The sequence below is a fragment of the Spea bombifrons genome, chromosome 9 (assembly GCF_027358695.1).
Source record: "Spea bombifrons isolate aSpeBom1 chromosome 9, aSpeBom1.2.pri, whole genome shotgun sequence".
Taxonomy (NCBI): Eukaryota; Metazoa; Chordata; class Amphibia; order Anura; family Pelobatidae; genus Spea; species Spea bombifrons.
The window spans coordinates 39,521,978-39,540,415 of NC_071095.1; the positions used below are offsets into that span (position 1 = coordinate 39,521,978).

Sequence of the window (18,438 nt, forward strand, 5' to 3'; positions counted from 1 at the left end):
AAAGACCAGACATAAAAAGAGGACTTGCACAAACTGTACATACATTCCTTCTACAGGAACAAATAAATGTTACTCTTTTTAGATAAAGGTCCAGTAATGGCATATTTTGTACGTTCCTTACACAAAAGGTGATGCATCCATCATAAGTATACTTGGAGTGTCTTGGTATTGTGATACGAGTTCTGGTTCTCTTTGTTATTATGTGAGACCAAAGTTTTCTTTGTTGTTATGTAGCACAAAGTGTGGTTCTTTTCTAATATGCTGTCACACTACCTATAGCCCTGTTTGGAATCGTGTAGCAGAGTGTGGTACGGTTTGGGATTTTTTGAGGCCAAGCCTGGTACTGTATGGAATCAGCACTCCCTATCTGAAAAAAATGTGACTGCTGTCATCTTAAAGTGCGATCAGTGCCCTTACTCCGCATGAATGTCACTCTGTGCCAGTTGTGTGAATATATCAGTGGCGATCGTCTTGTTGATAGATCTGACTGTAGTTAATGAGAAATGGCTGAAGCGGCGTCCTTTAAGTCATGTGTGTGTGGTTAGTTTCTATTTTTAGGAACTAGCCACTTTTTTTTGCTTTGTTGTGTCTATGTCGGCATGAGAAGTTAAAGGATATGTTACAAATGTTGTTGCTCTCAACCTAGTTTGTTTCATGTTGCTCATAAGCTTTGGAGAAATCTCACTGATTTAACGATACATGACAGGCGCATCGTCAAAATAGGGCTTAAGAAAGAACACCATAACCTTTTCCCCCACCATGAACCCAATAACAGAGACCACACCAATATGTTGGAAAATAATTGTCCACAGCTTTATTACAACCATAGCATGATAAACATATATATATATATGATATATACAACATACCAAACAATAAGTCATTGTCCACAACAGATAACATACAATATAACCCCTCACACATTCCCCACATGTCAACACATGGACAATGACCCCCCAAGTAAATTATATAAAACACATAAATCTCACCCTACCTGCGAGGTGCCACTAACATACCAAACCAACAGTAGGGGCATACCCTGATACCCCTACCACCCACAGACCAGCTCGAAACCTACCAAACGAACCAACCATATGAACCAGACAACCATAACCAACCAAAACATCCCCATTCTACCCCCCACCTAACCAATCCAGCACCAGCCCGACCAAGCGAAACTAGTGAAAAACAAAAACAGGGAGGGAGGGTGGGACAAAAACAGGTAAGTGGCTAAAATTAAATGTGACAGGAATTTAAAATGTCCGCCCATTTATACCTCTCACAAAAAACCCTCCTACTAAGAACTGTAACCAATCCCAAACCATTAACACCTTAAAGCCCTCCTCCTAGCTCTGTCAAGGCCTCTTCCGCCTGTTACAGGGCCTGTTAAGTTCTTTTGCAACAGAAGCTTACTGGGGTTAGACCTTCATTATGTAATGTGAAGTCAAGGAGTTAAACCTATAACCTGTCCTGCAAACTCTCCTGACAATTTTCCCTTTGGTGGGTAGACCCACCGTTTGAGGGTGTTTTGGAAAATGGCATTGAGAACAAATCCCTTAGATATTTCTTTATATAGCGTATTGTACCGCCACCTCCCATGTCAGTTAGTAATTGCAGTATAGTATGTTGAATCTCTTACGTACAGCACCACATTTACCAGCAGGAGACCATACTGTTTACAAGCCTGCTTCATTTAAGGAATAAACTCACAATCCATGTCAATTCCCAAATAGGAGTTCAATATCCAGTACAAACCAGTATAACAAGACGATCTACATCAGCAACACCAATGATATTTTGTATTCACCTTCGTATGGAATGTTTCTGTTAGGGTCTGTGAGAATGTGGTCAACCTATCAGGGTATAGCCATTATATGGGGTATTTATCACCACGATTAGCTCAGATTCTGCTTCTATTTTATCCTACGAACTCAATTAGATTCTTGTTCAATCACCAGATTCTGCTTTTATGTTATTTCTGCTTTAAACGTATCTTACGTAGTGATGCTTATTTACGGGATCGTTACTAGATGCACCGCTGTTCTCACTGCATGCGGTTTGTTATACCTAAAATCTAAGAAGAAAACCTATGAGCGATGATTTAGCCATCTGTGCTCTGTGACCTTCGCTGTGGTTGGAATACACGGCAGCTGGAGGTGACCTAGCCCGGATTTTGAGGTGATTCACCTCGTATTTATATCGCAGAGCGGCTCTGAGCCTCTGTTCTGATCGAGGAGTGCTGGATAGATCTGTGGATTTGCAAGTCACAGCTGTGTCACAGGTCCCCGTGGCAGCTTGTCAAAAGAAAAGGAACACCCTGTTCTAAACGTAGATGTATACAGATGGTTTATCGGCCATCGTTTCTGCAGCATAAACCGTGTGAGCAGAGATAACGATAACTCACAAATCCGTTTCTTGTGGCAGAGCTACCAGCAATGCCCTTAACTAAAATTGGCTTCACACCCGTAACTTCTGTTTAGCTCTTCTGCAATGTCAGTCCTGCTAGTCATTTTGGTGCAATGTGCTGTTTTTACTGTCATTAGTAATATCACTAATAAAGCCAGTGGAGGAGGGGGTGGCTGGCAATATTTAGCCTAGGGGGAAGGGTAAGTCTGGGCAAGTGGCCCAGCAATAAGGCAGTCCACATTTAGCAGACAAGACGATCAACATATACTATCCAGACTTTTCCAAGGCTGCCTAGAAAACCTGAAAAGTAAAAGAGGAATGTTCCTGTCATTATTATAATGCTGCCCAAGGGCCTTCTTACTCCAGCTACCCTAGAGCTAGACGTGGAATTTCAAAACATCAGGTAGTTTTCAATCATTAAATCAGTGCAGCCATGCCTTCCGGGAATAAACTAAAAAACCTTTGGCTTAAAACTCTGTTGCATTAACTGTGACACAGTGTCCTGCCTTCCAACATTAGCAAACCATGCGGTTGTGCATCATTCTGACCCCCTGCGATGGGTATCCTAGACAGCTGACCTTTAGTATGCCTAATAGAATGGAGTGATTCATGATGAAGACCTTGCTCACATAAGACAACTATACAAGGAGCCTTCTGCTGCTGCAGGCTTTGAGAAACCTTACAAGGTACCAATCCAGAAGGCATAGGCTTTCTATACTGAGCTACATGCATGACAGACGTCATTAACAGTATCAGAAGTATTCCGAGTGTTATTATGACATTTATTTAATAAAATCCACAGAGTCACGTGTTTGTCCGCAGCACGCAGGAAAGCTGAGGTTAACAAGCTAAGAATGCTGAACAAGAATTAGTTTCTCATTTGTCGTACACTTCAATATGACAGCTCGGGCTGCCTGCCAGCATCTTGGGTTACATGTAAACTCTTTAAAGGTACGGAGCCCCACTTTACAGATTTTGTAATAAGAGCATTTAGCAGCAACGACACCCTATCTTTAGTGGTTGGTGTCTGCTGGTTATTGGTAGCATGGGTATCAACTAGCTTTTGTATTTCTATATGTAGCTTAATTAAGTATATATCTTTCCTCATGTAAATTTATAATAGCTTAGCTTATTTTTCTGATTTATGTTTTTTAATTAAGTTAATCGATTCAAAATGTAAGAAAGTGGGCAGGTAAAAGGTTGTATAGCCACCTCGCAATGGGATCGTCTTGAGGAGGCAATGTAGAAGCTGCAATGGTGGTCCGTGCTGCAACAGCAAAGACCTGATTTGTCACCACTCTGGACTGGTCAGGGAAGATCAGATGACCAGCCCATACTCTCCGCTGCCCGTAAAAGTGGGACGGTGGGCAGCTACCTGGGACAGTGCTTCAGTGCCTGAAAATCAGGACTTTCCCATAAAAACCTGGACTGTTGGAGGCTATACTCCCTGAGTTACAATGAAGGCTTGTGCACAAAATAGGAGAAGGAAGGAAAAATGGTAGAACAAAGCAGAAAATAACAGATAATTGGAACTGGTGGGAGTAAAGAAAAAGAAAGTAATAGTAAGGTAAATAATCACAGGTATTCATTTGATGACAATGAAGTCTTAAAACATATTAACAAAAAAAGGTCAATAGACATAAATTTCTATTTGTAATAAGCACATAAAAAATAAAATACACCTTACGCGTTGTGCCTCGGTGGGCTTCTTAAGAGGCGAGTATTACATTGTTAACCCTAAGGGAGAAGAAAGAAATAAAGGAAAGGGAAAGGGCGAGAGAGAAGACGAGGTACCGGGAAACAACAAGATAGCGTGGTTTATAGAGATTTATTTATTTTTTTATAACGTCACCAAAATAATACAGAGAAATAATACATTGCTACCAATGTAAGAGCCGGAGAAAGGCCTCATTGCCTAGGCTGAGTGTGATGGTATTCTTAGTCTATAGGAGCTAGGGATAACCGTTCAAAGATAAAGTCTGGACTTGAATTACCCTAAGGTAGATTAGATACTCTCTGGTACGCAGTGGGAGGCAAGGTAGTATGTCTTTAAGGGGAAATCTCAGTAGTTTCATCGCAGTTTCCTACAGCCCTGAAGTCACAATAATCTGTTATGTCCATCATGAAATAAAGTATCTCACAGAAGTGCAGTACACCTCTCACATTTTTGTAAATATTTTATTATATCTTTCCATGTGACAACACTGAAGAAATGCTACAATGTAAAGTAGTGAGTGTAAATTTGTTCCCTTAAAAATAACTCAACACACAGCCATTAATGACAAGATCAATATAAGTGTATGCCTATTCCATGCATTAGTTTCTATCCTATGTACTGCGGGGGCAATATGTGAAAATTATGTCCGTCATGAAAAACATGTTTGAAGTGGTCACCCTATCGTGCCCACGTCTGGACATGTCCAGGAGCAAGGTACTCTGGCTTCTAATAATGTATTATTTAAAACCTGGCCTGATTTGCAAAAGCACCATATCCTCATGACATGATTTATACTTTAAGCTTAACACAGATACACTATTGCTACCAACGAACATTTGCTGTTTATTTCACAACATGTTCTGTAAACAACCTCTTGCCATCATCTAACTGATCGTTGAGGACCTTGAGAGCTGTAATAGCAAACAGTAACATTCATCACGCACCGGTATAACCCAACCTCCCAGGCGGATGTGATCTCTGCAGAACACTGGTATATTTACCTTTTTTTTTTCATATAACAAATTTTTTCATATTTCTATACTGTTACAAACCACATATTCCGGTCATGTCCTGGACATGGCCTTGGATCTGTCCCAAAATGTTCAGGTTTTTTTTATATATAAAAAATTGAGTTAAATATAGTCACTATAGATGTGACATCATGCTTCTAGTTACTCTCATCAGTATCTGATTACATGACGTTTTTGTGGTTCTTCAATCAACTTACTAAAATATTGTTCATTTTTTACCCATTGCTTATTGGATGGAAAAGTCAATGGTTTAAATTGGTTCCTGTTATAAAAATATATAAAATTGTCTCCTTTATTATTGTCTCCAGTGTTGCATTTAAAAAAGAAAGATTGAATAACCTATATCGTAGGCACGCCCCACATTTTTGGCCCAAACCCTACCTAGTCACTTTTCATTATACTTGTGACCTGGCAGCCAAAGTATTGCAATATGATACATGAGAATAGTGTTCATTTGCTTGTTACCATGTATTCCTTCTCTTATTTTTTGGACGAGAGAACAAAGATGGAATGCTTTATAAGTTGTTTGTGTGGGTTGGATTGCAGTTCCAAAGAAACTTAATTTGGGAAGCCTGGCAAGGGAATGAATATTTGTATTTACTATGTTTTACTTCACAGACATCAACCTTTAAAATAGTTTACAGTCATTCTTGGAAACTTTAAGACGAACGCAGTATTTTTGTTTATTTAAAACCTATACACTTGGCTTTATTATAATTGCTTGACAGTATGCTGGAACGTTACTGCTTTAGACGTAATGCAGGACTCAAGGTGTTAATTCATTTAAATAGAGTGCCAAATTCTTCTTTTTTTTCACGTGCTAAAGAAAATAGAAACCATATGGAGGATAATATTAAATCCTACCTTTTTGTTAAGTAATATTATCGTTACTGCTGAATTCCACCGTGCCCTTACTTGGAAAGGATGTAGGAAATACTCTTAAGACGCGTGAACAGAAGCACCGCAGACATGCAAAGGCAAAACACAGATTAAGGGCGAGGAGAGGCAGCAGCTCCACACGCAGCTCTCTCGCCAGAGCCCTTTTATTCTTTCCAGAGCAGGGTGCAAGTGCTAGAGCTTTAGAGCTGCGCTGACCAGGCAGCCGTCAGCCTTCTGTAAGTTTGAAGAGCGTTGCTGGCTCTCTGCTGCTCTGTCTCTTAGTCACCCTCAGCGAGACCTCAGATGATTTATCTGCATGCAAACGCTGCGTTTGGTTCCTTTTTTTGCTCTGTTTTTTTTTCTTTAAGCAGACAAGGATTATAAGACATGATTATACCTTTCGCTACTTTTGGATTCACATTTTGGATGGAAGCTTTTCCCAGTTTGTTTTCTAGTATGGCTAATTATTCCTTTACATAGAAGACGTACAACTTTAATATAGTCAATTTTCCTCTTAAAGTGGAGTACCTGTTTTGGATTTTCAGCGTCAGAATGTCGTGCTGGATTAACAGGAGTCCTGCTTCTTCATACGTCTCTAAACTGGATTTGACATTGAGTCGTGAGAAAGTGAACAGATCTCAAGCTCGTGTTTTAGAATCAACTTCAACTAATCACTGTTTTGGGACAGCATCAGATATTTCTGGCACTCCTTCGTGCAAGAAGAATTTGGCAGATACGTGTGATTCCAAACCAATCAATTCTTCTGGTGTTCATTGTTCCAGATTAGATATCACCCTAGAACAAAAGGACCGAAGAAAAGACTCTATGAAATGTCCTACTTGTAATTGTTATTACGCTTCTAATCGACTCCAAATGCCTTGGAGATATTCATCTTCTTGCCGGGATACACAGGGTTCCCAAGCATGTTTCAGACAAGGTGGGTTTGCACCTGATCATGGATGTTGGTATACAATTCCTAATAACCAAAATTCTGTAAACTGTCAAAAAAGTTCCTCTTCTAATGTTAAGGATCACATCCGTCCTGCAGATTCTCCGACTTCAAATAGTCAGTCTTCGTGGACCTCTCGTCTGGATGTGGTACTGGCAAGCAATTCACCTGTTTCTATATCGCACATTGGTAAACCATATGCTGTTTATACATCTTGCAACCCAGAACAGCCAGCAAGAGATAATAAAGAGAGCGTTACCCAAATGGAAGATCTGAAAGGGGTAAAAATGTATGTATCTAGTTGCAGTTTAACTGTGCAGCCTTTACAGTCTAAATACCAGGGCAACAATAATGCCCAGTCAAGTCTCCTCGTGCCCCAGGTGGAACATTGTTCTCCACATAAAGGCTTTATATTAACAGATGCACCTACTCTACAGATTACTCAGTTCCAAGTGACAAGATCACCTGTAAATTCTCCCAGACTCCAAGAGACATCAAACAGGGACATAAGGATGTCACCAGAAAGATTTCCAAGAGTGGCAGGATCTTCAAGGAGCCCTGAGATAATGCCAAATGTGGTTGTCTTTCAAAGGAATAGTTCACCTGCTGGATGCAGAACAAACTTTTACCCTGTTTTGATACCAACTCAACACAAGGCATCTAAGATAACAGTGGTAGTTGGTAGCTCAGTAGCACCAGTGCCTGTCCAGGTGATCCAGGAATATAGTCGTAGTCCTACACCAGCTATCTTTATTTCAAATGGTGATCACCCAAATTCCCCTGAGGATCTTGGCTCTGGTTTCTTGCTGTCAGTAAATCCCATAGGTTGTTCCAGACAGAGGTATATGGATACACCACGATCTAGTCCATTATTTGGGACACACCAAGCAAGATGTAATCCAGCAGAACCATACCTGTGCCACACACCATCATTTACTGTGATGCCAAGACTATCAAGTAGTCGGGATGGAAGTTCACCTGTAGCTGTCAGCATTGAGGCATTTGGAGGCAGGAGAGGTGCAGTGAAGATATCAATTTCACATTCTGGGGACCCCAATATTCTTGGCATGAGCTCTTAACAATGGCTGCTGACTGTTGATTTTCTTTTTTAAAGAATTGGTAGAAATGACTATTATAACTGAGAACAATGTTTGCCATCTGTGAAGCGGTGATAATGCCTTTTATATAATTGGACTAAAAAGAGATTTTTTGAGATTCTATGATTCTAAAATGAAAGGAACATTATTCAAACCTCTTGGCTTACTTCTGGGTCTGGGTCCATGCATCTGTACAGTTTAACTAACGTATTAAAATTGTATTCAATAAAATCTTAATTATATCCTTCCCATTCCTTAAAAAGACCCTCTGTACTGATTCAAATAAATACACGTCTTGTGTTTGATGGCTTTGCTGTAATAAAATGCAGTTGTCCATCAAAAGCCCATATGTTCTTGTGTTTTAGTCATTGTTTAATAGCACCCATCTATGCTTCTAAATGTTTTACATCACTCCATCAATACAGCTGGCTAGTGTAGGTATGTATTTCCATGATCTTTAAACCATTAATTAATTAATACTGGTTCCCGGCATATTTATAACTGAACAAGCTCTGATTGCGGTTGTGTTGAATGATATGACAGCATGACTTAGAAATAATTTACGAGTATCTTCACACCAAATTTAATCAAGTGGGTTTCTACCGCAGGATGCGTTGGGGTTAAAGGATACTTTGTACAGCCATTCAAAGTCAACAAAATATAAGACTCACTTAATAGCCCTAGCCTCATATGTGTTTTTGTTTTGTTTTTTATACTTCTCAGAACATCCCTGTCTCCATAGCCCCACGGGGCTCCTGGCGTTTAAAATGAATTTCTTGCCCTGGATAGCTGTGATGATATGCTTAGCATGTACCATTCCTGATAAATGCTTCATATGTTAGAACATACATCTCTATAATGATTGTAAGGAAAAACATTCCTTGAAAAGTGCCTGTACCACCAATCTTGTGCTAATACATCAGAAATCAGCAGGCTCTTAAATATAACATTGGAATTCCTATTAAAATATTGCGGAAGAATTGCATTGAGGTGAAATCAGCAGATTTTACATCCACCATGCTTTGTATCGGCTCTCATATACACCTTACCAATACCTGTAGCAAATTCCTTTTTAGTGTTTTAGTATTTTTTTCTATTTACTTTAATACATTTTTTCACAGATTCATTTTATTAGCTGCAGTATGTGTTTTATGTAAAAATAGATGTTTTTTCTTGGTAGTTATTGTGTGTGCACCGGTACATATGCATGCTACATGAAATGGTTTAACTTTGGCTAGTGCTTACCATAATTTACCAATCAACACTTTATAGCGGTCAGATAAAACAAAAAGGCCAGACTGGGACTCAAAGATATTTTATTATAATTAAAATAACCATATTATTCTCAAACTTATTTCCACTGGCACTTAAATGATTAATCTATTTATTATTACACAAGTGTAATAATAAGCATTTTTGCCACTCTAAAGTGCAGCTTTTTGAGATATTATCTATAATAAATAGCGTGACAGAAGCTGAGAAGGAAAAAGCCCAAGGGGTATAAGACTGAGAAATAACAATATTTCAATATTCGTCTCCCCAACATTGCTTATTCCATATTTGTGTGTTCTTTTTGTTTTATTTATTTTTATTTAGCGGTAAATAACTAGTCTAAGCCTTTGTTGAACCTTTCTGTGGCTAACTTGGCCTTTCGAGTTCTTAGCATTTTTAGGGAATATCCTGAAGGAAATGGAACAGAATATCAGATATTATTACGTTTTTCGTACTGTCTTGTACTCTTAGCGATTGAGAAGCGTGTCTTCTGGTGCTCAAGTGTTACATTGTAGAAGCAGCAGCCATATTTTGTTTTCACTCTCGTCTTCAAATCTTTTCTTTGGAAGGGGGTTCGCCTTTAGACTTTGAGCAGCATATGGTTTTTATGCTCGATTTTATTTATGGTTAATAAAAGAAGGAATGTTTTAGATGTATGTAAATCTAAATGGTGTGTGTGTATGTTTGGTTGGTTCATGCATTCTTGCTAAGCGGTCTGCAGATAGACACAAGGCATGCCCTCACAGGAAAAGTGTTAATGTATCTATCTCTTTGCAAGTGAATGTATCCATGCTTTCAATATAAACACGAACTTGACTCGAATTTGGATTGTCGGGAAACTTGCTGTAGTTACGTGTTGTGTAAAATGAGGCGTATACACGCACACTGGAGAAAGACAGATGGAAGATATTAGAACATAATAGACTCCATACATTACAAACTACCAATTAACGTCTGTGCGTTGCCAAAACAGAGTGGGAATTAGGGTCAGACTTCAGTTCTACTGACGTGACAATTGATTTACGTTTTCTACACAAGGTTTCTCCTGGTACTCTTCATTGAGTTTTTGGGGCTAAACTGGTTTTAAAGCAAAATAATAATTTAATATCTATCTGTCTGTCTATAAGTGTGAAGAGACTTGGGCAATGTTTATAAATGTTACTTTTACAAACTTTGTCACATCTGTTTAACTGTAGCGTAACACAGAGGCCACTGCAGCAGAGCTCAGGGACTCCTCTTTTTCAAGAGGAGCCCCGGATTTCCGTCTAACTGGTCTTAAAGGAACATGTTATTGCGCATGTGTGAAACAAGCAAATGAATGCCAAGAGGCAGATTTCCACAATATATATATATAAATAAGTATATGCCTTGAGATCAAATAATTACGGAATTACAGATGTCATTGATTGACAGCAGATGTTACCAACTTCAAAGGTCCAATTGTATAAGAAAAAACTTTGGGACCCCATGGAACCCTACTGCCGCCTTGTACCTCAGAGGCCCTTGGTATCTTTTTTGCCTTTTCTTGATATCATATATCTCATATTATTGCCCATGTTTCTAATCTAAACAAGCTAACACGCCAATGGTTTACCTAGCCAACTCTTTTTGTTTCTCATTGCTTTGTGTTTCTTAACTATAAGAAATATTTTTAAAGATCTTCGCTGGAAATATAAGTTTGGTTTTATACTTGGCATCTGTTAGCCAGACTTTTGTGTGGATTGAGCAGACATGCTTGTACAAATCAGTGGAACAAGAAATGTATGAGTCGGTGCGTTTATACAGCTGCCACACTTAGCAAACCCCAAGTGTAAGCATGTGTTTGTGATGGACCGCTGTGTATATTTTCAGACCTACTGTGTATAATGACCTTATTGTGCGATTAAAATGGGTGCACTAACTGCCCCGGTCTGTCCCTTCATTATATCTGTTTTAAAGTAAACCCTGAGGCTTTACACTGGCTTTGGAACTGGCTTACTTCAAATCAGGAACAGTACCAATGCAGTACTTTAAAATAGCACTTTGACTAGTGTCAGAGGACACTACGGACTGGGAAAACTGTAATTATTTTTAGGTTCCTCGTTCCTGAAGAAGGTTGGAAATGTGCTGTCATATATATATTATTCCTCTCCGCTGCTTTTTTTTGTTGGAGAACAGGAGTTGCTTCTTTTAACACTTTGTAACCTGGAAGTTAAGCATTGCATCTCTTCTCTATTGTAGGCATTGGCTTATACCAATATGGCTTAAGTGTGCGATATATATTTCATTGCATTTGATAAAAAATATATTTCATTGTTTTGCACACTTAAAATTAAACTAATTCTGGCCCTGGATAGTCCAAGAAATACTAATTTAATACAGCTTATAATACCAACTCTGTGATGACTAATTCGTAAAGCTGCTGTTTGCCTTTCAAATATTGTTGCAATTGGTAGTGATAATGAAGCCGGCATTTGCTGAGGTCTGGAATACATGCATATCTCTCTCTCTTCCTCTCTCTTCTGTCCTCTCTCTCCTGTCCTCTCTCTCCTCTCCTCCAGAAGCTCCTTCATAATGCATAGGGGAGTCAAAGAGCTGAAACCCAACTTTCCCGCAAACTCCCCTGGCAAGTCTCATTTCCAGGATTAGAAATATATGGATCAAAAAATACTAAGGAATAGGTTATGCTTGACTACATTTAATTCACTGAATGCGCTACACTTAGAAGGAAAATTCAAGTGGGTATATTTATTGATCCATACATTTGCAAGACCAGTTTTTACATATGGCTGTCTAAAAATAAGTTGTAAAAAATTGGAAATCGCCTTAGAAGCTCATGAAATTCTCCTGGTGATTGGTCCGCTTGTGCCATTGTGCACCAGAACTGCTCTTTATGCAAAATAATTATAGAATAGGAACCTTTGGAGAGTATATAGAAAGAGGAGATCTTCAAAGCCGGAAAAAGGTAGAAATCTGCTGGTAAATTCTATTGGATAATATTATAATTGTACCATTTTCAAACACGTGCGCCAGCATTTTGCCAAATTTGTCCTGTTCCGCATGTCATATATATAAATTGTGTAATGTTCGCATTACTGCGGGAAAAAGGTGCATTAACACGTGATTGTGTACTCAGCAATTTTCAATATTTTCCAGTTGGTTTTAGTTTTCACTGATTACCTTTGTTGCCACGTCTAATGGGTCTTTAACGTTTCGCTGTAAGTATGCCTTCAGGTTATTTTAGACAGAATCACTCCCGCGGTTTTATCCATGGAAGGAAATATGTTGCTTAAGAGCAGTAGGCAATTCTAGCACTAGAACCCATTTTTCTGTATATTTGGTTTATCCACATGTTGCAGCTTAATAAAAAGATATCTAAAGTTAGGAAAAACTTCTTTATTACAATACAGTTTGTTACAGGTTCCCGACGGGGTTATGTGGGGCTTCAATGAATGTTTGATTTATTTTGCTGGGAAACAAGGTTGATATAAATGATAGTATAGAACATGGTACAGAAATTTTTTTTCTAGATAACTCTATAGTTATCTTTATAGTTATATCGTTATCTTTATATTTTATTATCTACCTTGTTAGTTTAGAAAATAAAATATAATGGGAAACATGAGCGGATGGAAAGGATCCTTCCAACGCCTCAGCCACTAGTAGCAGTGTGACTGTCCTCTCTCTGTGTAATCCTTGTGCTGAAACATGATCTTACCTGGATAGTTTCTAAATGAGTCTGACCCAGAGACCCTTCAGAATATTAACCCTGACGTATCACTAGATACAGAGTCCAGGCACAGAGGGGTCATTATTGCTCTGCTGTAGTTCTAATATCTGTCCTTGTGAACGCAAGCTAAATATTGACTGTATGTTGACCCAGACATTTACTTTATGGATTAGAGAGTGTCACCTTCTACAACTGGTATGAAGTGTCTGAGTTGATAGTTTACATTATTTCTGCTCTTCACTATTATGTGTCTCATACAGCAGAGTAATTTTGTGTCATATCACAGAGAATGGTGGCCGTCTTTTGTCACTAAACTCTCTGAAGATAGAACCTCGTCTATGTCATCTTTTCTGTGGGGGAGGTATGTTGACCCAGTATTTTAGGTTTACTGGTCGATCCTTTCATTTATTTATATGGGTTATATGATTGGGTTATCACCTTATTGATGATAACAGCAATTTACAACAGTGATTGTTATATATTTTGTAATTAAAGTAATTAATGAATTATTGGATTGTAGCAGCATATCACCCTTTTTCTAGTGATATAATTTATTTAAACGTAAGCTTTATTTCCACTGGACCTGTTATAGGGACTCCAATCATTTTTAGTTTTTGATAGGATGACGTCTCCGGTTACCCTCTTGGTTCTTTGATGGGATCTCATGATTGATACTAAATAATTTAGTCATTTTCCTTTAAGGCCAATTCAGGATCATTGGTGATTTCTTTTTTCATACCCTTTAACTAATGCATTATGCAGGGCCAGCTCAGTGTTGGCCCTTCATAAAAAGTAGTGAGGTGAGGAAGTTAAAATCACAACTCTCCTGCAAATTCTTCTGCCAGCTCTCTCCGTAGTGAATAGACCCTTCTATTGTTTTTTTTACCTTTGGGTTCTCTATAAAAAGACATGGCAGGCGTTTTATTCAGTCATATGCTATAGCACTGCACAGAACTGAGTTTGTTATTCATTGTTCCATTGAACTTTCTTAATCTGCAGACCTGGAGGTCGCCATCGCAGGTAGTCACGCAATATTTTGCTTCCCAACCACTACAGTGAGCTCATTCTTTCACTAATGAACTCCATTTCCCAGTAGATACGATAGACCTTTGTTGGTGGGTTCCTCTGTGTGACCCTGACACATTCTATTCTAACTCGGTACCATAATAATTTGTTTATCTAGTATATTTGACCAAGTTCCAAAAGACACTATACAGTGTTCTAAGCTTTGTATTATGTGAAAATATCTTTGTTGAAAAAGAAAATGGCACTATATATTAAAACCTTATTTAAAAATGGGGGGGGGTGCAGTATTGTTTTCCGGCAAGTAAATGATGTAAGTTATTTTTGCAAGCCAACTTTTTTATATAATTCCTCCTTGACTTTTAAACACTCACTTTATTATTTGGCTGAGCTGATACACTTTTTTTCGGGAAGTTTTACACAGTAACAGTAATTTAGGTTAAAAAAAAAAAAAAAAAAAAAGTCCATCACATTCAATCCTTTTAACCTTTCTTCCCGCTATGTTCTGGATTTAGGAAGAATTCCTTCTTGACTCTAAAATGCAACCAGAGTTCTCCTTGGATCAAGAAGCTCTAGAATATTAATGTTTATTCTACCATTTATAGTCCTGTATGTTCTGTTCTTCTAAAAAAATGTCCAGACCCTTCTCTTGGCAGTGAATTCCACGTCTTTATTGCCCTTACTGTAAACAACTCCTTCCTTTTTTGTGTGCAATGAGATTTTTTTGTAACTGTTAAATTTTATGTAATAAACCATTTTGTACAGGGCTGCATTTACCACCAGCTGGGGGCTGTCTGAAGCTCGATCAGGCATTTTCTTAGCTCACCTACTGCTACTTTATCTGCTGCTCAGTGTGTTCCAAAGAGCTAGCAATCTTTTGCACTGGGAAGCCCTTGGACAGGGGACTGTAGGGTGTGGATGTTTTTTTGAGAGGTTAACACAATTCACCATAACCACTTGCCTTTGGAATATTGTGTCTGGTGTAATTTTATAGTATAATTGGACTTTTATATTATCAGGCATGCATGTCAGCAGACACACTGCCTTCCAGAAGGAAAATATACAAAGCAGGCATGCTGCTTGCCAACGAAAATAGAGGATATAAACGCGGTCTTATAAAAATACGTCCTGAGATGTCAAAACTGGCTAAAAACATAAATTAAACGTTATCCTTAAGAGTTTTGCCAAATATTACACTTTAAGATTTGGCGGAGTACCAAGCAGCCTATCCAGCAGATTCAGGGAACTACAACACAGAAAATCACTGGGTCACTGGTTACCGTAACACGTATCCCGTCTTTATTGCCACCTGGAAAGACAGAAGACCTTTCCAACGTGATTTATTGTGAATGTGTACATTGTTAAAGTTAACATTATTATTAATCTGGGGTACATTTCTTAAAATCACTATGGCATTCAGCCTAAAAAACAATAATAATACAATCACAATGCCCTGTGCAATCCTTTCCACTGCTAGAGTTTAGAGTAACTTCCATGTTTTTCCATGTTTTTGTTAAATGAACAATATTTAGGGTTTGCGGCTGTGATTAGGTTCCCAAAGACAGTAAATAACTATTTTATACTGTGAAGAAAAGGGCAAATGGGGCCTGTGAGAGGGGATATGTTTCTTTCTCCAGCTTCTACATTGTATAGTTCCGTACACTAAATTATTGATTGGTTCAGAACTTTACCATAGGAAAGCTGGCTCTGCCACTGTGAAACACAGATCTGAGCTTGCTTGAGGTTACACGATCCACTAGATATCTCCAAAACACGTACACTGATTACAAAAGTCACATACTGGGTAGGTTGAATAAATGGAGTTAGTTATACTAAAAGCCAGGGGTCGGCACCAACATGGCTCATGGTGGACATTTACTGGGGTCTGGCGTAGATGTTCTATGGACCTTCACTGACCTCATCACGGGCAATAATGTTCTTGTACGGAAACTTTGCCTATTCGTGCTAAAAGCTATGATGGCGACACTTCCCCTTTAACCAAGAGCGAGACAGCTGTAGTAGGGGTAGTTGTTCTTTTGCCTCCAATTGCCTCTTACAGGCTGAGTACCATTTTCCTTTGTGTACCCAGCAGGTTTCTACCCCTGAAAACACTCCTTACAAAAATAATTTTGGAGATTATATATTGCAGTCACAATCACATCCCCCTTAGAGAAGCTCAGTTCAGTCAAGACATCACTTAAATCCATAAGTGTATTAAAATAGGCCATTTGAAATAGCAAGGAGACCACTGTGAGAGGGGGACCAAATAAGGATCACACGTTCATGTACAAACACTACTATCACCGTCTAGTACTCAGTACAGAGTTATTTCTGTTTGTAGCTACTGGTGTGGCTACAGCATGTTACAGCAGTGAAAGTGTTACATGGATCCAGCCTTTCACTGAGAGTAAATACATTATCAAGTTAATAGCCTTGTGTGGTTTCGTGTAGCCCTATCCAGTAACACTAAAGCATCCAGACACAGACGCTAGGTTTAGTATTGGGTTTCCAGTTCAGTTTTCCAGCTGTTGGTTTCTTCTTTCCATGCCAACCCATCAGCCCCCCTGCTGGGAAACCCTACCTCGAATAGTGTCCAAGGGCTAATTTGCTCGCATACACACCAAGGCAACTTTTTATGACCTGCCATAGAATATGAACTGAGCAGTGGCAACGTGTTACAACACCACATGACCAGGTCTTCTTACGCAAGCCTCTGTCGTACATCATGTCCAAACTGAAATAAAGCCCTGTAACTCTAAACACCCGTCAAGACTTTCATCAAATCATAAACCATTGGAAAGCCCACTTGTGCAAATGATGTTTAATAATAATAATAGTAATAATAATAAGTTAAAATGATTTAAACTATGAGCAACTCTTAAATTCCATGAGGAATGTATCTTCAGAACCCTGACTTAACTCCAGACCCTCCTGAGAACTCTGATGCGCTCCCCCTGCAGGCTGATCACAGGTACTGAGATTAGCAATGCAGGTCAATGGATTGATGCTTACTGAAGTGATTACTCTGTGACCAACAGCAGTGGGGGTTACAGTAAAAAGAGGCAGAAACAGTGTTTCTCCCTCTTCATAAAAATAATCAATTTTTAAAAACATGAATATGGGGAATTATTTCACTCAAGGGACATTATAGAACATAAATCGGGGGGGGGGGGTTATCAATGGGGCCTAATTTGTAGAAGAAAGTAAAATTGCCTTTTTTTACTTTACGGTTTTAAGAGGGAGCCCTATCTGTCCTTTAAAAATAATATATAATTTATGTAGGTATCCTAAACATGTCAAAAAAATCTCTGCTCACTTAAGGGGGTTTAACCCTTGTGTCACAAAGGAGTTATTGTTACAAATAATAACTCATGAGCTCTCTTAGTGTTTGTAAAAAACAGTTGTATGTTATCAAGTTATAAGTAACATCACCGGATCAGGACACTATGCAGTTAATAAAACATCTGAGAAATATTACTGATTTATAATCTTTCTTGGTAAATCTCTGAGGCTGTTGGTTGGGTAAGCACCAGTAAATGCTATGACCTAGAATTGTTTTCAGTGATCTTGGGGAAGCCAATTGTAAGAGTATTATATTACTTTGAGAACATAGAAGGATGTTTTCTCTGCTTTAACATTAGGAAAGTTAGGTTTACGGGACCCATAATCCACGGCAGTTGGAGGCTAGGTGTTGTATAGGGTCAATGCATTTAGAGCTGAGTCAAATGAGTAATGTTGGGATAACTGCATTTGCTTACTTAATGCAGTCATAGCCATTTAATGTTGATGTTCTAGAGTTTGATTGAAAATAAACATTTTTTAAAGAAGGGTACATGGCATGGAGGAGGTTAAGTCTGTTGCCTCCTGCATCTCCACTGCTGCAGCTGCTTGTGTTTTACCAGCTTCATATAAGGGGTTTTATTTTAAATTTAAAAAATGTGCCAGAACAGTTTTTTTTATGAATACTGACAGCTTGTGATTCCTACCATAACCTCTTTGTAACGCCCTAAAAAATACTCATTGATCAAAGTGGAGCTTCATCTCGTGCCTAGGGATATGGGCTGTAATATACAGCTTGGAAAAACATCTGCTCTAAAGATCCAAAGTATGTCTACAAACGAGGGGTTTCTGGCATTGATTCCCTTCCGAGAAAGTGTGTTTATTTGAAGTAAATAATGCCCAACTTTACAATGGTGCTTTTATCCTTTCAAAGTTTCAAAAAAAACCCAAAACATAATTATATTTTCTGTTTAACAAATGCAAGTTCTTCATTAGTTTCCATTTCCAAGACTCTAAAAATGCTTCCATGCAGATGTTGAAAGTTGAAGTATAAACACATAGAGATGATAAGTTCC

At 38.5% G+C, this 18,438-nt stretch overlaps 1 protein-coding gene across 1 annotated transcript in view; it reads left to right on the plus strand.

Annotated features, from left to right (window-relative positions):
• SPTBN5 (spectrin beta, non-erythrocytic 5) overlaps positions 1-18,438 on the plus strand; it is an 88,740-nt gene that overhangs the window by 41,180 nt on the left and 29,122 nt on the right. The window lies entirely within an intron of this gene.